We start from the raw sequence: 24,925 nt of genomic DNA, 5'->3' as shown, positions 1-24,925 counted from the left end.
CCACAAAGACTCTGATCTCAAGGAATTGAAGGCTCTATTTTTAGGACAGGCAATCAAATGCATGGACCAAGAATCCAAGAGATATGCATTCAAGCTTGTTTTCATGTAGAACAGAAGTGTTTGTCAGGAACACATTCATAAGTTGAGAATCGTGATGAGTGTTGATGCCAGGGCATCTAGGCTAGTTTCACTGACCTTTTCTTTACTGTTTTAAGGTAGTTTCATGCATTTTCTTAGTGAATAAGGCAAGTTTTGGATGAAAATAAACTTACACCTTGATTCAAGTAACTATTGTGAATTTCGCATGATTTCATGAGGATTTTGCTAGAATTGAATGATAAATTGATGATGCATAATCTCATGACTTCGACTAGAGCTTTGATGCACTTTATTTGTTTGATTTCAGGACAAAGGAAGCAAGGAAGAATCACGTTAGTACTCACGTTAATCTAGTTAATGTGACCACTAACGTTAAGAAGAAAAGTGATCACCAATAACGCCCGCGAAGCCATCATAAGCACACGTTAATTGCCACGTTAACGTGGTAGTTAACGTGGAGACAAAAGAAAGCTCCAACGTTAGTGGTAAACGTGAATACCACTAACGTTCCAAGATTTGGCAATGAGCCACGTTAAGAGTCACGTTAACTTAGTTAACGTGAACTCTAACGTGGAAGAGAAGAACAATGCCATCGTAAGTGACACTCACCTTTGTCACTAACGTTGGATCAACTAGCATTGCCCACGTTAGTGGTCACGTTAATACCACTAACGTGAAAGTTAACGTAGAGCTGAGATTGATGAGCCAACGTTAATGACACTCACCTTTGTCACTAACGTTGGAAGATGGCATTACTACCACGTTAGTGGCCATGTTTACTTAGTTAACGTGAGCTCTAACGTGGAGAGTAGGGGCACTTTGAGCGTTAGTGACAAAGGTAAGTGTCACTAACGCTCTTGAAGGTGAGGCATAGCCACGTTAAGAGCCATGTTAGTTACACTAACGTGAACTCTAATGTAGGGACAAAGGGCATAAGGCAACGTTAATGGGAAAGGTGAGTCCCAATAATGCTTGCGAAGGGTTATAACCCAACGTTATTGAGAAAGGTGAGTCCCAATAATGCTAGCGAAGATTTACAAGGCAACGTTAGTGGTCACGTTAGTGCCACTAACGTTGGAGTTAACGTAGGCTATATGGGGTTGGAACGTTAGTGAAAATTATGATTGCCACTAACGTTCTCGAACCCACAATGTCACTTAACGTTAACTTCACTAACGCCCATGCCTAATTCATACTTCTCTGCAAGCTGGGCCCACAAAAGATTGGAACTGCTTCAACTCAAGATTTAAAGCCCACATCCAAGACTTGAAGAACTCATTAGAAGATCAAGAGGAGTAGTATATATAGGAGTAGTTTTGACTATATAGAAGCTTGGCACTTTGGAGAACTACTCTCTGTATATTTACTTTTCTGCAATTTTAGCTTGGATGTATTCTTTTCTGCTATTTTCCATTTCTAGAGCTATGAACAACTAAACCTCTTTCATTGGGTTAGGGAGCTCTGTTGTAATTTGATGGATCAATTATAGTTTTCATTCTCTTCTTCTTTCTTCTCTTTTGATTTACTAGAAAGCTTTCGATCTGAATTCAATTGGTTAGTTGTCTTGGAAAAGAAACTCTCCATAATTGGATCTCCTCTGAGCCTTGGAAAAGGGATGAGGAGATCATGCTAGAAATGCTTTCTCATGTTGGACCAAATTGGGGTCTGGGCGGATATAGTGACATATAATCCTCCCAACACTTTGATTTGGAAATACATGTGGTATAATCAGTGACCAAACTTCATCTCTTCCCATGAGCAATTAAATCAAGGAATTGGGCAATTGTTCAAGCATAGAGAGATTGGATTATCAAGGAATTGGAATCCAATCACCTAAGATTGCCAAGGAGATCAATAGATACATTGATTGAGGAAGAGATGAAAATGAACTTGATCCGGAGAATACAACATCTCCTGAGCCCAATGAATTCCCCATTTCTGATCTTACCCATTCTCTTTATTTTCTGTCATTTATTTTCATGCTCATTATCCCAAATCCCCATTTAAGATTCTGCACTTTAATTTCTGCTATTTACTTTTCCGTCATTTAATTTTCTGCAATTCTCAATCTACACTCTGTTTAGCTCAACTAGTATACTCTTCCAACTAAAGTTGCTTGACCAATCAATCCCTGTGGGATTCGACCTCACTCTATTGAGAGTTTTTACTTGACGATAAATTCGGTATACTTGCCGAAGGAAAATTTGTTGAGAGACAAGTTTTCGTGCATCAAGTTTATGGCGCCGTTGTCGGGGATTGATTTTGTATCAACAATGATTAAGTTGGAAGCTCACTAGATTGAAAATTTTTTCTTTTGTTTGTTTACTTTATTCAGTCATTTATTTTCAGTTTGTTTAACTTCTTCCTCATCCTCTATACCCTCTCTATTTTACTTTCTTCCCTGTTATTATCTACAACTCTACTCACTAACCCACTAACTGTTTGATATTTTTTATCACTCACACTAACCAACACTCTAACAAGAATAACCTCTTCATTTTATCTCTTGCTGCTTGCTTTGTTATTTGTATGACAGGGAGAAGAGGGGGAACATCAACTTCCTTTGATTCAAAACTTGAGAGAGCCCTCTGAAGATTAAGGAGGGAAGCAAGAAGGAAAGGAGTTATTGGTGCTGAGAAAGAGGAAGAGTACTTTGAACCCAATATGGAAGAGATCTTGGAAAACAATCATGAATAAGAAGCTCACAACCATGCTAGAGAAGGCCCTGCAAATCATGCTGGGCAAGAAAGGAGAGTTCTAGGCTCCTACATCAATCCAAATCCAAGAAACTGTGAAAGTAGCATTCAGAAGCCCACCATATATGCCAACAACTTTAAACTAAAACCCCAACTCATCACCCTTGTTCAGAACAACTGCTTATAACACAAAATTAAATTTTACGCTTTGAATTTAAAAATAAAATTTAATTTAATTATGACTTATTCTATTATTTTAAATTATCAATTAAAAATTATATTGATAATTACAGTCTAAATTGATTTTTATAAATATTATTATTACTATTATTACTATTGTTATTATTATTGTTATTATTATTACTACTACGCTATTATCATTAATATTGTTATTACAATTATATAAATTTGTTTAGTTACATTAAGTAAAGTTCCTTAGCTATATATATATATATATATATTGTAATAATTGGCCATTTATAAATCATTTATCATCACCAGCGAATCATACACAAAAAGAAAAGAAGATTAGGAAACGTGGCTTAGTGCATATATATGTATGTGTATAAACATGACATATACTTGCTTTCATTAATTGACCATGCCACCTAATAAAATTTATACCGCAAACTCCCATTAATCATAACATTCATCTTTTTCATTCATTCATACTTGTCACGGGAAAGAAAAAGAAAGAAAGCACCGAGAGAGAAAGAAAACCGTGAGAGAGAATGAGAGAAATTATGGCACCGTAAAATTTTTGGTTTCGATTTCTTGAGATTCGTAACTCCAGTAAAAAATTTAATCCGGTAAAAATGTTCGTATCCTCCTCATCTATACGTTGGCGTTACTTTTGTCCGGTGAAAATCGACGGTGAAGTAGCTCTTCTACCCCTTGAGCTTGGCCAAATGGAATTCTACGAGGCGCGGAGGATTCCGGACGTTTTTCCCTTCAGCAGCTCGGTCAGAAAGTTTTTCCGGAATTTCGAGTATTTTGATTTCATACAGAAGTATGGAATATTTTATTAAATTAAGTATTTTAAACTTTGAATGCCTAAGAAGTTTACTGAATTATTGCAAATATATGAATGTTTGAATGATGGTTTTAAAGATGCTTGGCAATGCTGATTTTGAGTTAAGATCGTGATTTGTTGAGAAAGAGGAAACCCGAAAGGGTTAACAAAATAGTTTTACTAAGTAAGTTAATTATTTGCATTAAATTCATTACTTTTGCGGCATTCCCATTCCCTACTGAGAACATGTGGTTTGTTCTCACCCCAAAATCTTCCACCCTTTCAGTGACACAGGTTCGAAGATTCAGTTAGAAGATGCAGACGACTAGTAGATTTACTTGTGATTCCTGTTATTTTTATAGAGTTCCCTTGCCCTTGTTGCTTTAAGTTTTATTTTATCCAGAGGGATAGGTATTGTATTTGAGTTTTATATTGAATTCATTTGTATAGCATTTATTATTATTAATAATTGTGTGTTTGAATTACTACAAATAATTTTCTGGTATTTTCTTATAAACTGAAATGCGATATCGACCTAAAGGCTCAATAGTAAATTTATAATAAAGGAAATCAGGTCCGTAACGCCTTACTTTTGGTACGATCATGATGTGCTAAAAGTTAGGGTGTTACACTGCTCATTTGGAGGAAGTGCTCAAGAAGACCCCAATCAACATCTAACTACCTTCCTGAGAATTTGTGACACTATGAAGTCTAATGGAGTCCACCCGGATGTCTATAGGCTGCTGTTGTTCCCTTTTTCACTCAGGGACAAGGCATCCAAGTGGCTCAAATCCTTTCCAAATGAGAGTTTAACAAATTGGAAAGATGTGGTGAACAAATTTTTGGCAAGATTCTACCCTCCTCAAAGAATTAACAGGTTGAGAGCTGAGGTGCAGACTTTCAGGCAACAAGATGGTGAGACTCTCTATGAGGCATGGGAGAGGTTCAAGGACTTAACAAGAAGATGCCCACCAAATATGTTCAATGAATGTGTTCAACTTCACATTTTCTATGAAGGTCTTTCCTACGAGTCAAAGAAGGCTGTAGATCATTCATCAGGGGGCTCTCTAAACAAGAAGAAAACCATTGAAGAAGCCATAGATGTCATTGAAACAGTAGCTGAGAATGACTACTTCTATGCCTCTGAAAGAAGTAACACTCGAGGAGTAATGGAGCTGAACCACATGGATGCATTGCTAGCTCAAAATAAGATGATCACCAAGCAGCTAGCAGATCTCACCAAGAAGGTGGAGGAAAACCAAGTTGCAGCAGTCATCACTTCATCACCAACTCAAGAAGGAGTGAATATAGGAGAAAAAAGTGACTGGGAACAAGCCAACTATGTTGGAAACTCACCTAGACAAATCCATGACCCATACTCCAAGACCTACAACTCTAGATGGAGAAATTACCCCAACTTTGGTTGGGAAAATCAACAAGACCAAGGTCAAGACCAGAGACGCCACAACCTCAACTCCAACAATAATGCAACTCACCAACATACCTTACAGAGATCCTATCAACACCCACCTAACCCCAATCCATCATCACTAACAGAGGATAGACTTTCAAAGATTGAGACTCTACTTGAAGATTTATGCAGAGAAGTCCAAGACAACAAGGTTGATGAGCGGATAATTTGTACGCTTTTTGGCATTGTTTTTAGTATGTTTTTAGTATGATCTAGTTAGTTTTTAGTATATTTTTATTAGTTTTTAGTTAAAATTCACTTTTCTGGACTTTACTATGAGTTTGTGTATTTTTTTGTGATTTCAGGTATTTTCTGGCTGAAATTGAGGGACCTGAGCAAAAATCTGATTCAGAGACTAAAAGGGACTGCAGATGCTGTTGGATTCTGACCTCCCTGCACTCGAAGCGGATTTTCTGGAGCTACAGAAGCCCAATTGGCGCGCTCTCAACGGAGTTGGAAAGTAGACATCCTGGGCTTTCCAGAAATATATGATAGTCCATACTTTGCCCAAGATTTGATGGCCCAAACCGGCGTTCAAAGTCAACCTCAGGAATTCCAGCGTTAAACGCCGGAACTGGCACAAGGATGGGAGTTAAACGCCCAAACTGGCACCAAAGCTAGCGTTTAACTCCAAGAAGAGTCTCTACACGAAAATGCTTCAATGCTCAGCCCAAGCACACACCAAGTGGGCCCGGAAGTGGATTTTTATGTCATTTACTCATCTCTGTACACCCTAGGCTACTAGTTCTCTATATATAGGACCTTTTACTATTGTATTTGGAGCTTTTGATCATGTTTTTATGATTGAACCCTCTTTGGGAGGCTGGCCATTCGGCCATGCCTAGACCTTGTTCTTATGTATTTTCAACAGTGGAGTTTCTACACACCATAGATTAAGGTGTGGAGCTCTGCTGTACCTCGAGTATTAATGCAATTACTATTGTTCCTCTATTCAATTCCGCTTGTTCTTGTTCCAAGATATCACTTGTTCTTCAACTTGATGAATGTGATGATCCGTGACACTCATCATCATTCTCACCTATGAACGTGTGCCTGACAACCACCTCCGTTCTACCTTAGATTGGGTGAATATCTCTTGGATTCCTGATACACGATGCATGGTTGATCGCCTGACAACCGAGTGCTCGCCTGACAACCGAGCCAGCCATTCCGTGAGATCAGAGTCTTCGTGGTATAGGCTAGAACTGATGGCGGCATTCAAGAGAATCCGGAAGGTCTAACCTTGTCTGTGGTATTCTGAGTAGGATTCAATGATTGAATGACTGTAACGAGCTTCAAACTCCTGAAGGCGGGGCGTTAGTGACAGACGCAAAAGAATCACTGGATTCTATTCCGGCCTGATTGAGAACCGACAGATAGATAGCCGTGCCGTGACAGGGTGCGTTGAACATTTCCACTGAGAGGATGGGAGGTAGCCACTGACAACGGTGAAACCCTTGCATAAGCTTGCCATGGAAAGGAGTAAGAAGGATTGGATGAAGACAGTAGGAAAGCAGAGAGACGGAAGGGACAAGCATCTTCATACGCTTATTTGAAATTCCCACCAATGAATTACATAAGTATCTCTATCTTTACCTTTATGTTTTATTCGTATATCATCATTCATATCCATTTGAGTCTGCCTGACTAAGATTTACAAGGTGACCATAGCTTGCTTCATACCAACAATCTCTGTGGGATCGACCCTTACTCGCGTAAGGTTTATTACTTGGACGACCCATTACACTTGCTGGTTAGTTGTGCAAAGTTGTGTTTATGCCATGCTATTGAACACCAAGTTTTTGGATTCATTACCGGGGATTATTTGATTTGTGAAAAGTATTGATCACAATTTCGTGCACCAAAGGTGTTTAAGGAAGAAGTGCGAGCCAATATCAAAAACCAAGGAGAAAACATCAAGAGACCGGAGTCCCAAGTGGGGTGTCTATCTCAACAAATTCCCAAATCCACTGATAGATTTCCTAGTGACACGGAGAAGAATCTAAGAGGAGAAGCAAAGAAAGTAAGGTGGGAAGAATGTAAGATGATCACCACAAGTGATGAGAGGAGTGTGAATGAAGTAGAACACCTCCAAGACAATCACAAGGGAAACCAGGAAGAGAGGAGCCATGCACCTCAACCCACACTCAAGGAAGAGCTGAAGAAGAAGGAGACACTTAACCCATATGCACCCTTTTCCCAAAGTCTTAAAGGTGGTGTAGCAGGGAGAATGTATTCAAGATTCCTCGACATGTTTGCATCTCTTGATGTAAATATACTATTCATTAAAGCCCTCCAGCAAATGCCTTCTTACATAAAGTATATAAAGGAGCTGTTAGCCAGAAAGAGTTCATTGAAAGGTGGACAAACAATAAAGATGAATAGGGATTACAGTGCTCTTATTCAACTAGGGCCACCCACAAAGAGGAAGGATCCAGGGAGTTTTCATATTCCCTGTGCCATAGGAGAAACAATGATTGATAAAGGACTCTGTGATCTGGGAGCGAGTATCAACTTAATGCCTCTATCCCTCATGAAAAAGCTTCAAATCAATGAGCTAACACCCACAGATGTAATCATTAAGTTGGCTGACAAAACTCAAAAACAGGCAATAGGAGTGGTTGAGAATGTGTTAGTGAAGGTTGGGAACTACTTCCTCCCCACGGACTTTGTTGTCCTGGAAATGGATGAGAACCCTATTTACCCCATCATTCTGGGAAGGCCATTCTTAGCCACAGCCAGAGCACTCATAGATGTGGAACGATGAGAGCTAGTGTTGAGAATACATGATGATCAGCTCACTTTCAATGTTTTCAACCTCTCACAAGAAGTAGACCATGATAACAAAGAGCTGATGTAACAACCCCGGTTTTCGAGTACGCGAGATCTTTTCTGAAAGTACAGAGAACTCCGGAGGATCAGTAAGGGGAGAAGCTCTGATATATTATCAAGTATCTCAATCCTAATTGTCATTATGTCATCTTTAAGCTAGAACCTTTTATGAGGCAAGCTCGATAATGCAGTTACGAAGAACATAGTTTTTGAACCGTATCGGTTAGGAGTTTTGATCTGGTTTTTCGTAAATAGTCTCAGTTTGATGAACCGGACTCGATTCATGAGAGAAGAGAGATAATAGGGTAATATCATCATTATATGAGTATTAGAAGCTTCTTGAATGATATTATAAGGTTACCTGGTCAGTTTTAGTTAAAAACAGAAAATCGGTTTAACCGGGTTCACAGTTTACTGGTGCAGCTTAGCACCAACACTCTCTGATGACTTTAGATGCTAAGGCCTCATTATTCATGTTTTACTCTCATAATAAATATGTTACTAGTGTCATTTATGCTAGTAGCTCAGAAAATAATTTTTAGAGATGTTTTTGCAAGTGTTCCGATACACCTAGTTTTAGTAGTTATACACCTGAGATATTTTAATATTATTTTAATCCACTTCCAAGCCAACCAATCACAACTCACCCTACACCCCCAAAACCCCCAAGGCTGGCTCATTTTCACTTTGTGGCCGAAAATAGGTAGAGAGAAAAAGAGAGAAAAGTTCTTACTTCCAAATCTTCAAAGCTTGATTTCTGCTGAACTAAAACTCAAATCAAAATTCCAATCCGACCAAAATGATCCTTTCTTCTTTCTCTACATGATCATATGACTTATCAAGGCTGGGATCAAGGTGAGTTGGCTGCACCATCTCTCTTTTGATTCGGTTTCAAGGAAACATGGTTAAATATGTGTTTTCTTGGTGTGATTTAGGAGGAAAAAGTGCTTAAGGACCACCTGAAAGTTTGATTGAATTAGGAGCATCAAAACCAGGTAGGGTGTCACGAAATTAATCTTGATTATTTGTGTTTGAGATGTGTGAAGATTGTATTATTTGGCTGTGCTAAAAATTGGTTGCATATGTGATTGATTCTTGGTGAAAATTTGGTGAAATTTTGATGAAATTTGATGAAAATCAAGCTTTAAAGTTCATGTTCTTGGGCAGCTGGAAAAACGAAACCCTAAGCTTAAATTGAGGTTCAATTTGTGTTGAAATCATGTAGAAAAGATGGGGTTTTAGTTGCTGCTAATTTATTATGAATTATAGTAAAAATCGGTTGCTGAAAAGACTGAAAAACGGGTAAAAATAGAGAAAGAATTTGAAGAATTTATGAAGAACATGAAGAACACTTTGAGTGTGATGAAGAACAATGAAGAACAGGCCTTAGATCTTAAAAAGGGCAAGGAAGTAAAATTTTTGGTGTTTAAGGGGTTGTTTAGTAATTTCTGAAAGTTAGGGTGGTTAAAGTAGAAATATTAAAAGTTACGGGTGGTAAAAAGTGAATTTTAAAGGTTAAAGGTAAAAGGTAAGTTAATTTTCAAAAATTAATAATAAAATAATAAATAATAATAAAATATTAAATAATAATATTTAATTAAAAATAATATTTTAATAAAAATAATAAAATAATGCGGAACAGGCAGTTTTTTGTAAAAGCTTTAGAAAGACAACTTTAAGTGCAGAATCTTATAATTACCTTCATAAAACACTTAGGGTGTGGTAAGAACATATTAGTGAGGCAAAGATAAAGAAAAGATAAAAAGTTAAAGAAAAGATAAAAATCGAAGAAAAAGTCTGTAAAATTTTAACAACAGAGAAACAGACAGAGACTAGTGAACAAACTAGGGCAACATAGTTAGCTCTTGATTTGCGAATAGGGTTAGGTATTATATGAAAAGTTAAACTGTTTCAGTATAGACTTAATGAATCTATACTTGGGGCAGGCTAACTAATCATATCGAAATTTACATAAGTTTTAAATACATACGTTAAATAGAGCAAGCAGAATAAAGTGAGGAAGCGCAGAGAAAGGAACAAACAGAGCAGAATAAAGAGACAAAGCGAAGAGAGTAATATGATCAAGAGTAGAGAACCTATTGAGAGGTCATCTGTTGCATTAAGGCAACCTCAGAGATATCCATATGTTCATCTACTGCATTGTAGCAGTCAGATAGATAATGGTGCAACCACTGAGAAACGCTTTCCTGCGGTACAGATCCATATTTTATTTCTGTATGGCAGAGGGGTTATTTCCTGCTACAGAAGTACCGTGACCACCTGTTCCATTTCTATAGTGGCAGAGGGGTTATTTCCTGTATACAGAAGGTGTGTCGGCATACAATCCTGTAGTGGCAGATGTGTTATTTCCTGCGTGCAGTGGACCCTGTGGTGGCAGAGGGGTTATTTCCTGTACACAGGGGTATAACCAACAGGAAATCCATATCCGGCTAGTAATGCTGGGTTACGTCGGGAGCGGGTAGAAACCGACAAATGAGCTCATTACCTGCACTAGGACTAGACATGCATCATTCTTGTCTGCGCATTACTCTCTGTTGCATTCCTATTTGTGTTTGATCTATTTCTTTATGTTTGTTTGCTTGAGTGCTATGTCTATGCTTTATTTTCTTGCACTCTTCTGTTTGTGTTCTGTTTTCTGTTTTCCCTATCTATTTTAACTACTGTTTACTACTTTACTGTATTCTAATATCCATCTGCTAATCGAAAACGAATAAATGAATGTAACTAACAACCCCGACCCTACTAAGAACTCCCCAGTTCTTACCCTTTCTCTCCCTTCCTCCCCCTCAGATGGAGACGGGCGTGATCTTCTATGAGTTCGAGGACCCTTACGTCTACGAGGATCCGGTACATCACAGTTACTTCATCATGGGATTGGAGCCTCGTATTAGACGATATGCGTTACCTAATCGAGCCTTTCAACATCCTCTGTCTAGCCCGCATTTTGACCCTGATGCTCCTTACGACTTTCCCTTATCCTGGTTACATCCTGACGCACCTGTACATCATTTTCCTGATGATCCCGAGCACCCTATACCAGCTCAACCTTTGAATGAGGTGGAACCTGAGCCTATCATTCCTGATGAGCCCGAGTTAGCTGGTGACTACGTACCTGTGATACCACCAGAGTGGGATTTTCCTCCTGAGCCGATCCCGGACTTTCCACAGCCTGATGAGCCGGCACTACCGGACGGTGGGGTAGCTCCTATATACGCGAACGGACCTGTGCTCGCAAATGGTTTTGTACATAGTGACAGCAGTGTTTCTGGTGGATCTGAGGGTATAGTTGTAGCTGTGGATGATGAGGAGGAGGAGGATCCTGAGATAGAGATAGAGCAGGATGAGGAGATGGACGACCCTCACGACGATTCTCCGAATGGCCACGAGTAGATATAGTTTGACTGCGGAAGGGGCATTCTTTTGATGACACTCTAGTCTAACATTATCGGATAGATAGTGTCTCACTTGTGTTAGTACACCCGAGAGCTAGGAGCTATATAGTGGTTAGGCTAGCTTGGGTGCCAGTTTAGCGGCTTTTTGTATGGGCTAGGCCCTGGGAGTGTCGTGTAAATATTATCTATGTAGGATGACGAGGATGTAAACTGACTTGATCTTGTGTAAACGCTACATGTTTTGTTATTGTGTACATGATGTATATTATCTGCTGTGTTTCTATGTTTCTTTATGCCACTTTTCTATTATTCTCATTATATGCTTGTTTATCTTACCTAAACATCCGCAACAAATAAAAAATAAACTACTCGTAAAAATTGGCATCGCTCTAACAAGGAACAGGCTCAAATATTAAATAATAGATAACAATTAGGAAGGATAAGTTAGTAACACTTAGCTTCTTGTATGACCATGGCATACTGGGAGTTGGGTCGTTACAGCTGATGGAGGAGCCAAACAAGGAAGCACATGCACCACACATAAGGACTCCTATGGTTAACAACCAATGTGATCAGAAGGAGCAACAGCCAAGTGTAATCCAAAAGGAACCAGACCCACCAAAATCACATGAATTAGACAACAAAACTATTCTCAAAAAGGAAATCACAAGGAACAAGTTGGCATCAACGGACACAAGAAAAATGGTCCTGATAAACCACTATTTTATGGTTTATATTGTGCTAAATTGAGTGGATTTTATCAATCTTTCGTATACTTATTCATACTAATTGCATGAGTTTACATTCTCCTTCCTGATTTTGTGCTATGATTGAAAACATGCTTCTTTGGCCTTATATTTGCTAATATTAATCCTCTCTTATTACCATTAGATGTCGTGATATGTGTGTTAAGTGGTTTCAGGGATTACAGGGCATGAATGGCTCAGAGGATGGAAAGGAAGCATGCAAAAGTGGAAGGAATACAAGAAGTTGAAGGAACTGCAAAGCTGTCAGCTTGACCCTCTCTCACTAAAACGATCATAACTTGATCTATAGAGGTCCAAATGATGCGGTTTCACTTGCGTTGGAAAGCTAACGTTCGGGACTTCGATTTGATATATAATTCACCATAGTGGCTGTACAGATAGGCAACGTGAACGCGCGCTCCACGCGGACGCGTTGCATCTACAAAAATCAGCATGGCAGATTTCATAACCAGCGAATTATGGGCTGTTTCCGGCCCAGTTTCAAGCCCAGAAAATATAGATTAAAGGCTGCAAAGTGGAGGAATGAAGAGGAGACTCAGAATTCACTTTTCATAATTTTAGATGTAGTTTTAGAGAGAGAGAGGCTCTCTCCTCTCTCTTAGGATTAGGATTAGGATTTTTAGAAATTAGGAATATTTCTTCTTCATCTCAGGTTCAATGTTCTTATTTATTTATTTTCTCTTTTTTTGTTTAATGACCATTCATGTTATGATTTTTTTGGTTAATATAATTTGAGGTATTTTCATATCTATGATTTGTTTCTTTTATTTATGATATAAATAATTTAGATTTTTCTACCTTTTGGCTCTGGTTGATTAATTGGTGACTCTTGAGTTATCAAACTCATTGTTGACCGAAAATTGGAATTCTTCAAGAATTAAATCGATTTTCACTAACTCTAGCCTTTCCTAAGGAAAGACTAGGACTTGAGGTATTAAAATTAATTCATCCACTTAACTTACCTTCATAGTTAGAGGTTGACTTAGTGGGAGAAAAATCCAATTCTCATCATAATTGATAAGGATAACTGGGATAGGACTTCCAGTTTTCATACCTTGCCAAGAGCTTTACTAGTTATTATTTTGACGACTTATTATTTTACATTACTTGTTCAACCCTTTTGAAAACCCCAAAATATACCTTTGCATAACCAATAATAAGAACATACCTCCCTGCAATTCCTTGAGAAGACGACCCGAGGTTTGAATACTTCTGTTATCAATTTATTTAGGGGTTTGTTACTTGTGACAACCAAAATGTTTGTACGAAGGGATTTTCTGTTGGTTTAGAATCTATACTTACAACGCGACTATATTTTTATAAAATTCTTTACTAGCAAAAATCCTAACGTCAAAATGGTGCCGTTGCCGGGAAATTGCAAACGTGTGCCTTATTATTGGTTATTGTAAATATTTTTCAAAAAAATATCTTATCTTATTTTTTTTTCAAAAATATCTTATCTTTTTTTTCAAAAAAATCAAATTTTTTTCAAAATATTTTCTTTTTGTTAGTTTTGTTTTTATTTTCTTCTACTACTATGAACTCTCACCCCTTTGGCTATGAGTCTGGTTACAACTATGTTACAGGAAGAGGAAGTTATAACAGGAATATGCATCAAGGTCAAAGCAATCGAAGATGGACGGAGCCAAGAGGAGCTGATCAACCCTTTAGGCGACAACACCTTCCAAGATATCATGGACAAAGACCATTCTATAATGCATACCAAGCTGATAGATATGGTGGACCCCCTTGTAGTTACCAATAAGCCCCATCATATGCCAATGAACCACCTCCTCAACGTAGCTTTGAACCACCACACTCACAAGCCCCTTTCCACCATTCACCTCCATATGACCCTAACCCGTATCCCCATACCAACCACCTTATGAGCCAAATGAACCATACACAGAACCACCACCTCAATATACACCATCTCCTTATCATTATCAAGATGAACCACCTTCCTACCATGAACCCTTTCTCCCAACAAATGAACCCTCCTATCCACCTCAAACCTCCATGGAGAAAGCATTTACCGATCTAAACTCTACTATACAAGCTCTCGCCGCCCAAATCGGACCACCAAATACCTTCAACAATCAACCCTCAAGCTCTAGTGCACTTTCTTTTCAACCACATAATGATCCACCCATCCCATCACCACCATCCATGGAAGAGCACCCACATCCATCAATCCAAGAGCAAGATGATCCCAATGATGCTATTGATATGGAACAAGAGAGAGAGGATCATCCTCGCGAATCCATACTTCATAAGGAGCTAGAGGAGGCACTAAAGGTGAAGGTAGGAGAGACCCTTGAAGATGAAGGAGTAATTGAAGGGAGTTGTCATGGAAAGATAATCATCAAGGAGGAACAAGAGTCAAGGGATCATTTCCAGGAAACAGTAGATCAATTTCATGTAACCCTTCATAAATTGAATCAAGCGATAAATCAATTAGTTTTTCGACGTTCGGACACTCAAGGAACCCTAATGGCTTCATGTGGACAATCTAATGAAGAGCGTAGCATGAAAGAGACATTAGAAACTCTGGTGGACAGTAAAGAGCATGAATTTGTACTGGAACAAGTGGAGGAAGCTGGAATTATTGAAGAAGAAGAAGAAGTGGTTGAAGACTTAGGAGATGCTGAACCTCCTTTGGAAAGTCCATTCATAAAGCCTCCTTCCAAGATGCTTGAAATTAATGTTGAGGAGGGTGTACAACCTCCAAGGCATGTCATGGTTGAAGACTTGAAAGAGGTTGATCAAGAGATGGAGACTAAGGAAGAAGAATCACAACCTCCCATGCCATTGGTGAGCAATGAAAAAGAGATTGAATTGGAAGAAAGCTACCAAGAGGAAGAGGTTGATATTGAAGAAACTTGCAAAGAGGTGGTAGTTGTCAAAGAAGAACACAAAGGAGTGGAGCTTGCACGTTCATTAGAAACACCTCCCCCTAAGTTGCCATCATCCTTCACAACATTCAAGTGGGTAAAATTCATATCCCTTAGCTTTCTAATTCCACTTGAATATGGGCTACTGGAGACGGATGGTCAACTTAGAGCTCTTTGTGGCATTAAGAGTAAGATGAAGATGGTCAGTGGTAAGAATTGCCCTGCAAGGTTCATTATGGTTGGAAGCCATAAGTTTAAACGCAATGGTTGGTGTAGAGCTCATCTGAATAGGTCTAGGAAGTTGTTTGGCCGCTTTAGTGAGAATTCAGATTGCCTGCCACCCGGTTGGAACACTAAGGATCAACAAGAGTACGGGTGCAAAAGCAAGGTTTGGGACCCCGGAATTCATTCTGGCAATCAACACTCTTGGGGCCTTGTCACTTGCTTTAACTTACTTGAAGGATTTCTGCGCCTAGTTTGGGATCCCGGAGGCTACTGGAATTCCAAACACTGGTGGAGATTTTTGGATGAATACAAGCACAAGCCACCATAATAGGAAGCTCACCAAATGTCCAACTTAAGGACTTTAACTAAAAATGCTAGGTGGGAGACAACCCACCATGGTATGATCGTTCTTTTTCAATTTAATTCTATTTCGTTTTGTTTGTTTTATAGTTTTATTTTATTTCATAAAACCTGGAATTTTGCATAACATTCTTTACATTCTGCATACTGCATCAACAAAAAAAAAACACGCACGCGATGCGACAGCGTCACTGACGCGTCCGCGTCGCATGTGCATTGGGAAGAAAATAAATTGAACAGAGAGTCACGCAGGAGTGTGGCTAGAGGCGTGCCTTTGGCAAAAATCATCCCACGCGACCACGTCGCTGACACGTCTGCGTCATGTGGGAAAAACGCCTCCCACGCGTCTGCGTCACCCACGCGAACGCGTGACTTGAAATTCGACGTAAGAAAGGGTGCACGACCGAAAGTTATGCTAGAGTGGTGCTGGAGTGGTGCTGAACACGCAAGCCTTACCACGCGGACGCATGGCTGACGCGTCCGCTTCATATCCCTATAATGGCCACTCACGCGATCGCGTCGACCACGCGACCGCGTCACCCTGGAATTTGGCAATAATAAATTTTGAACAGAGAGTTGTGCGAACACGAGGCTGCCCTCGTGCCAGTAGCACAAAATGCGTCATGCGTCCGCGTGACCGACGCGACCGCGTCGATTAATTTAAGCGCAAGTCGCGCGACCACGTCCCCCACGCATCCGCATTCCATGCGCCGCACCACTTTCCAGATCAGCCAAATATCTTATCTTTTCTTCCCCAAATCTAAATCTTTTCTTTTCTTTTTTATTTCTTTCTTCCTCTTTTCTTCTTTCTTCTTCCTTTTCTTACTTTCTTTTTCTCATCCCTCTTCACTTCCATTTAATTTATTTGCATAGTTTCATTCATTGCATTATTTTTATTGGTGTTAGAAATTTATTTATTTTGCTTGTGGATTATTCAAAGAATTGTTTGACAATTATATAACTTTTTAAACGGTTGCTTGCATGTTCAATTTAATACTTTCAATAACTTATTTACCATGCATGCTATGTGTTTGTGAAAAAGCTCGTATGGTATCATGCACTACTTTTATATCATCCTATTACTTTAATACCTATTTTTCACAAAACCCTCTTTCTATATTATTAATTTTTATATAATTGTTATTACAAGCATATTGTTAGTTTGGAAGACTTGGTATTCTAACTTGGACATTGAATGCTTGATCTATGCTACTCATGCCTTTGCCAGCATGCCAATAAACATCTTGCATTTAACTGTCATCACATGCACTTGTTATATTTCCTTTGATGGCTTTTCACATGTAGTCATGACCATGTGTTAACATCATTCTTCTTTACTGTGCATTGATTACTATCTTTCCCGTTCTCTTCCTTGCTGGAACCCCTAGCTTTACATGTTACTTTCTTTTTCCCTTTTCAGGATGGCCACCAAGAAGGGTAAAGAGAAAGTTACTCCCAAACCACCGGCAAGGAAAGGAACAAAAAGAGCACTAGCTGAGAAACCACAACCCCCATCCACTTGCACATTTTAGCATGCACCGAGGACGGTGCAATCTTTAAGTGTGGGGAGGTTAATACCGATCTCCAAGGGTTAGTTATTCTCTTCTCAACACCAATATTCTATTTTCTTTTCATTGTTGCATTGCATAATAGATTGCATGTGTAGTTGATTGTTTGCATTTAAGTACTACTTGGTTAAAAAATAATAAGTTTCTTTTTAAGACCCTATTTTTGAAAAATTTCACTAATTTAAATTAAAATTAAAATTTTCTGTGTTAGATTTGTTTGAAGTTGTAAATTGGAACATGGTTTTTGAGCTAAAGAACACACAACCTGTGAGATTTTGAGCTTAATTGCATGGTTATATTATTTAACCATAATATTTTATTCTTGTGTGTTTTCTTCTCTGTGATTGTCATTTTTATTTTGTTCCAATCTATGTGTCCAATATTTAGTTTATTTACATGCTTGCATATGATTGAGGCCATTACTTGTTTGAGCTCAATTATCCCAAAAAGCCTACCATTTTATGTCACCCTTGTTAGCTACTTTGAGCTTTTTAATCCCCTTCTGTTTTATAACCACATCACTAGCCTTAAGCAGAAAAACAAATTAAATATCTCATTTGAATCTTTGGTTAGCTTAAGATAGAGGTTGTGCATCAACTAAGTGTGGAAAAACTGTGGAAACATCGGTTAATAAGGGAATGTATCATGTTTCTAATTTCAAATATTGGGAAATTTGGGTATCTACTCATGTAAAACAGAAAATTAAAAATTCCATATGCATTGATATGTTATTTTAGTTTTTATGTCTCTACCAATATATATATATATATATATATATATATATATATATATATAATATAAATAAATAAGGGGACAAAATTACCCCAATGTTAAGTTAACAAAAGCTCAATGCATATGTGACACAAATTAAAAGAAAAGTTGATACATGAGTATGTGATACAAAAGTGGGAAAAATTGGGTAGCTAAGCATGATTTTAGAAGTTATATAGAATGTATGTATATTAGGTGATAGCCCAGGTTACTCAAAGATTCAATTTATAGCTTACTTAGCCATACATATATCCTCACCCTTGCCTTGGCCCCATTACAACCTTAAAAAGACCTCATGATGTTTGTATGTATACATTAAATATTTGTTGATTGGTTAGATGAAGAACAAAGTTTAGAAAACATGATTAGAGAATAATAGAATGATTACCCTAGACACTTGAGAGTTAGAGTGATATACACTACCAGTAGGGGTTCAATGCTTGATTCTATGTTCTCTGCTTTCATGAGCTATCTTCCTACAAGTTTACTTGTCTTTTATTGTGTGATTTGAATTAGTGGAATTTGATTCATGTTTGTCTTGAAGAATTTATTCACTCTTAACCAAGTAGGTAGAAACATTTTGCATGTAGTTGCATTCACATAGATAGGTTGCATTGCATACTCTCTATCATTCCTCTTCACTCCTTTATAGCTTCTCTTGAGCTTAGCATGAGGACATGCTAATGTTTAAGTATAGAGAGGTTGATAAACCACTATTTTATGGTTTATATTGAGCTAAATTGAGTGGATTTTATTAATCTTTCGTACACTTATTCATACTAATTGCATGAGTTTACGTTCTCCTTCCTGATTTTGTGCTATGATTGAAAACATGCTTATTTGGCCTTATATTTGCTAATATTAATCCTCTCTTATTACCATTAGATGCCGTGATATGTGTGTTAAGTGATTTCAGGGATTATAGGGCATGAATGGCTCAGAGGATGGAAAGGAAGCATGCAAAAGTGGAAGGAATACAAGAAGTTGAAGGAACTGCAAAGTTGTCAGCCTGAGCCTCTCACACTAAAATGATCATAATTTGAGCTATAGAGGTCCAAATGATACGGTTCTACTTGCGTTGGAAAGCTAACATCCGGGGTTTCGATTTGATATATAATTCGCCATAGTGGCCATACAGATAGACGACTCAAACGCGCACTTCACACGGACGCATCGCATCTGCGAACCTCAATCCACGCAAACGCGTGGATGACGCCTCCGCGTCACTTTCCCGCGACCTGTACATACCAGACTTCGAAATCAGCAATTTCTGGGCTGTTTTTGATCCAGTTTTCGGCCCAGAAAGCACAGATTAAAGGCTGCAAAGTGGAGGAATGAAGAGGAGACTCAGAATTCACTTTTCATAATTCTAGATGTAGTTTTAGAGAGAGAGAGAGACTCTCTCCTCTCTCTTAGGATTAGGATTAGGATTTTTAGAAATTATGAATATTTCTTCTTCATCTCAGGTTCAATGTTCTTATTTATTTATTTTCTCTTTTATTTGTTTAATGACCATTCATGTTATGATTTTCTTTGGTTAATATAATTTGAGGTATTTTCATATCTATGATTTGTTTCTTTTATTTATGATATAAATAATTTAGATTTTTCTACCTTTTGGCTCTGGTTGATTAATTGGTGACTCTTGAGTTATCAAACTCATTGTTGACCGAAAATTGGAATTCTTCAAGAATTAAATTGATTTCTACTAACTCTAGCCTTTCCCAAGGAAAGACTAGGACTTGAGGAATTAAAATTAATTCATCCACTTAACTTACCTTCATAGTTAGAGGTTGACTTAGTGGGAGAAAATTCCAATTCTCATCACAATTGATAAGGATAACTGGGATAGGACTTCCAGTTTTCATACCTTGCCAAGAGCTTTACTAGTTATTATTTTGACAAAGTGTTATTTTACATTACTTGTTCAACCCTTTTGAAAACCCAATAATATACCTTTGCATAACCAATAATAAGAACATACCTCCCTGCAATTCCTTGAGAAGACGACCCGAGGTTTGAATACTTTGGTTATCAATTTATTTAGGGGTTTGTTACTTGTGACAACCAAAACGTTTGTACGAAGGGATTTTCTGTTGGTTTAGAATCTATACTTACAACACGACTATATTTTTATAAAATTTTTTACTAACAAAAATCCTAACGTTAGGTCCCAAGGGGATGGAGAAAGAAGAAAATCCCTACAGAAAATTTCTCGCTCAGAGATGAAGTGGTCTCTACATACTTCCCATCTATACCACATCACCTCCCCACTATCCCATTCCAGCTGCCTCCAGTGTACACCATCAATAAAATCTTGTCCTTAGAGCATATGGAGCTTATCAACAAGGCCAATGGACATAGGTTCACTGCAAGGGGGAGGATTTCAAGCACTATCAGCCACCTTGACAAGGACCAAACGTCAAGCTAATGACACTAAAGAAGCGCTTCATGGGAGGCAACCCCTGTTCTATGCCCTCTTCCTTTAATTTCTAATAGTAGTAATAAGGCAAATTTCATGGATTTCTTTTTATCAATTTTGACGACCAATATAAGACCCCTTTACATGCAGCGTATAGTACATGATAAGTTTGGTGTTCAAAGCACACCAAGTGAGCTTGAACACACTTTATGAGGCAAAATTATTCCCCAAACTTGTTGCACCATGATGAGTGGATAATTTATACGCTTTTTGGCATTGTTTTTAGGTAGTTTTTAGTAAGTTCAAGCTACTTTTAGGGATGTTTTCATTAGTTTTTATGTTAAATTCACATTTATGGACTTTACTATGAGTTTGTGTATTTTTCTATGATTTCAGGTAATTTCTGGCTGAAATTGAGGGACTTCAGCAAAACTCTGATAGGAGGCTGACAAAGGACTGCTGATGCTGTTGGAATCTGACCTCCCTGCACTCGAAATGGATTTTCTGGAGCTACAGAACTCCAAATGGCGCGCTCTTAATGGCGTTGGAAAGTAGACATCCAGAGCTTTCCAGAAATGTATAATAGTTCATACTTTATTCGGAAATTGACGATGTAAACTGGTGCTCAACGCCAGTTCCATGTTGCTGTCTAGAGTAAAACGCCAGAAACACGTCACGACCCGGAGTTGAACGCCCAAAACATGTTACAACTTGGCGTTCAACTCCGAAAGAAGCCTCAGCTCGTGGATAGATCAAGCTCAGCCCAAACACACACCAAGTGGGCCCCGGAAGTGGATTTATGCATCAATTACTTACTCATGTAAACCCTATTAGCTAGTCTAGTATAAATAGGATAATTTACTATTGTATTAGACATCTTTGGTCTCAGTTTTATTTTATTCTTCATCTGAGGAGACTATTGATCATGTTTTGGGGGGGCTGGCCATTCGGCCATGCCTGAACCTTTCACTTATGTATTTTCAACGGTGGAGTTTCTACACACCATAGATTAAGGGTGTGGAGCTCTGCTGTACCTCAAGTTTCAATGCAATTACTATTATTTTCTATCGAATTTGAATTATTCCTATTCTAAGATATTCGTTGCACTTCAACTTGATGAATGTGATGATCCGTGACACTCATCATCATTCTCACCTATGAACGCGCGTGATTGACAACCACTTCTGTTCTACTCTAGACCGGGCGCATATCTCTTGGATTCCTAAATCAGAATCTTCGTGGTATAAGCTAGAATTGATGGCGGCATTCATGGGAATCCGGAAGGTCTAACCTTGTCTGTGGTATTCCGAGTAGGATTCCGGAATTGAATGACTGTGACGAGCTTCAAACTCCTGAAGGCTGGGCATTAGTGACAGATGCAAAAGAATCAAGGGATTCTATTCCAACCTGATTGAGAACTGACAGATGATTAGCCGTGCTGTGACAGAGCATTTGGACCTTTTTCACTGAGAGGATGGGATGTAGCCATTGACAACGGTGATACCCTACAAACAGCTTGCCATAGAAGGGAGTGATAAAATTGGATAAAAGCAGTAGGAAAGCAGAGATTCAGGAGGAGCACAGCATCTCCATACGCCTATCTGAAATCCCCATCGTTGGATTACATGAGTAACTTTATCTTTATTTTATGTTTATTATTTATTAATTTTCGAAAATCCATAATCAATTACTATCCGCCGGACTGAGATTTACAAGATGACCATAGCTTGCTTCATACCAACAATCTCTGTGGGATCGACCCTTACTCACGTAAGGTTTATTACTTGGACGACCCAGTACACTTGCTGGTTAGTTGAACGGAGTTGTGACCACACATAGTAAAGAGCTATTATCTCGAATTAAATTTTATACAAGTACAAAGAGTACGAATCACAATTTCGTCCACCACACCATATGATCACAAATAAGTTTGGTGTACCAACGTTGCATGCATGAGAAATTTAGTGGTTGATTGATTTGCATTCATGGAAAGTGTTCCGAGGGTTACCTGAAACGTGTAGCTCGGTCGTCTGGAGAGGCCCGAGGTGGGGGTTCAGGGACCCGAGCTTGATATGCAGAGTGGTTGGTGGTTGTACCTGCAATGACACTCCGATGCTTAAGTTAGCATGGGTCCAAGCAGATATGTGTAGAATGTGGAATGAATGCCATACCTGGGTGCTCCAGTGTATTTATAGTAGTTGGCCGTGATCTTCCCTGGATAAGATATTCTTATCTTATCTTATCTTTGGGGGTTTTATCTCTATCTTTGTGGAACCGCCTTTTCTAGGCCTTTTCGGCCTTTAGGCTTTGGGCTGCGTTCCTTTTGATGGGCCTTCCTTTGCTTTATTGTCCGAGGTCCGACCTTTAGGCGTGGGCCTTAGGACGAGGTCGGACCTTTTATGAATTTGCCGAGTTTGGAGGAGCCCGGTCAGGGTATGAACAGTGCCCCTGCCCGAGTTCGTCCTTTTTGGGAGGTCGAGCTCGGGCATAGTAGTTTTTCAAAATTCAAAAATGGCCGTTCCTGCATTTATTTGCATTTTACCGTTTTTCCTCGATTTCCGTTCGGGCTCTGTGAAGGCTTTATTTATTTGCCCCTTTCCTCCTTTTTCTGCGTTTTTGTTTTTCTTTATCCTTTCCGAGCATTGCTTCTTCTTTCTCTTTGCTCTGCTTCCCCGAATCTCTCCGTGTGTCTTTCTGGGGTTCCCTCTGCGCCATCGTTTCGTTCTCCTTGCTTCGGAGCTCGTCGTCTTCGTTTCTTTCTTCCAGGTTTGTTCCCATGTTTCTCTTTTCTTGTGCACATATGCTTCTGTTCTTTGTGTGGCTCTTGTTTGTTTCTTTTTCTTTATGCCTGGGTTGCCCCGAAAAGAGGCGCCGCCATTGCTTGTTGTTTGTATATGGGGGGGCTCTTTTTTGTTCTCCGGTATTTTTGTTCCGGGTTGCCGCGTTTTCTTCGTGGGGTTTTTGTTTCTTGCTTTGCTGAATGGGTTTTCGCTGTCTTCTTTATGTGATTTTTGCTTGCTGCTGTATTCTTCTTTGTAGGTAAAAATTTTATGTCTCGAAAGGTTCTTCAAGCGATGTCGACTAAGATTCCATGTGGTCTTGGTTGGGTAGACCCTCTTCCTCTAAGAGTCCCTTCTGTGGTAGATTCTGAGTATTTAGCTAGGTTCCGTAGGCACTGTAGCATATGTGAGAATAGGGAGTCTGAGAGGGATTACGAACTAGTGGCCCCGGAATCCGAGGAGAGAGTGTGCTTCCCGCCTTTAGATAGTTCCGAGAAGCTCTTCTTTTATGCTTATGATTGTTTTTTCTCTAAGCTGAGTGTCCGACTTCCCTTTACCGATCTGGAGTCCGAGGTGTTATGGTCTTGTAACCTTGCCCCTACGCAGCTCCATCCAAATTCTTGGGCGTTTTTAAAGCTGTTTCAACTTTTGTGTCAGTTTTTGGGCGTCTCTCCCTCTATTTCTCTTTTTTCCTATTTGTTTGTGTTGACGAAGCCGGGGTCGGGTGGAGGGAAGGTATCTTGGGTCTCTTTTAGAGCTAACCAGGGGAGGAAGTTTTGTACCTTGTATGATGAGTCCTTTCATGATTTTAAGAACTTTTATTTCAAGGTCCGGGCTACTGGAGACGTCCGACCTTTCTTTCTAGACGAGAGTGGGGAGCCTTCTTTTCCTCTTTGTTGGCAGGAGAATGTAGTGTCTGTTAAGTATACCTTTGAGAGTCTAGATGAGGTGGAGCAGGCTTTTGTGGGTGTGGTGAGCAGTTTATGGGGTCGGGCACCTCACTTGGACACGAAGAAAATGTTGGGAGATCCAAGCCTTCTCCGTTCCGAGTTAGGTAGTTCCCGACCTCTCAGAGATTCATCTTTTTTTAGTATTTTGGTTTTCCTTGTTTTGGTGGAATTTCTGTTGTGGTAATTCTTTTTCTTTTATTTCTGCAGAGATGTCTTCTCAGGCGGATTCCATGAAGTTCCTTCGTCGGACGAAGAAGTCTGTGGCTGCTCGAAATATCGAGGCTGGGGAGGCTTCTGCCCGATCTTCTCCGAAGAAGACTACTGTGGGTGTCACTACTCGGTCGAAGACTATTCCGACTCCCCAGTTCCGAGCTATAAATCAAGATCCTCCGACCTCTGGACCCGGTCACTCTTCCCCGCCTTCGTCCTCGGGTCCTCCTCCCAAGAAACAGAAAACTTCTCAAGAGCTTGCGGGTTTTAATGACAAGGATTTTGATGCTCTTGGTTGGATTGAACAGCATATTCTCCCTCAGACCTTTATTTCTACTGATGATGTGTCTATGGAGCATCATTTTCAGTATATGGCGCGGAGTTGTGTCCGGATGGCTAGTCTTCATGCCGCTATCGCCCGGGAGTTCAAGAAATCCCCCATTGGTGCGACCAGC

General features: G+C 39.2%; 1 non-coding gene across 1 annotated transcript; it reads right to left on the bottom strand.

The window, feature by feature from the left end:
* Positions 1–4,682: 4,682 nt before the first annotated feature.
* On the bottom strand, positions 4,683–4,789 carry LOC112699743 (small nucleolar RNA R71). Its single transcript, XR_003152683.1, has one exon. It is a non-coding gene; the product is annotated as a small nucleolar RNA R71 (small nucleolar RNA).
* Between the last annotated feature and the right edge of the window lie 20,136 nt (positions 4,790–24,925).

This window comes from Arachis hypogaea, chromosome 6, assembly GCF_003086295.3.
Source record: "Arachis hypogaea cultivar Tifrunner chromosome 6, arahy.Tifrunner.gnm2.J5K5, whole genome shotgun sequence".
Lineage (NCBI taxonomy): Eukaryota > Viridiplantae > Streptophyta > Magnoliopsida > Fabales > Fabaceae > Arachis > Arachis hypogaea.
Note: the sequence above shows the minus strand (reverse complement) of the source record. Positions and strands in the feature narration are given on the sequence as shown.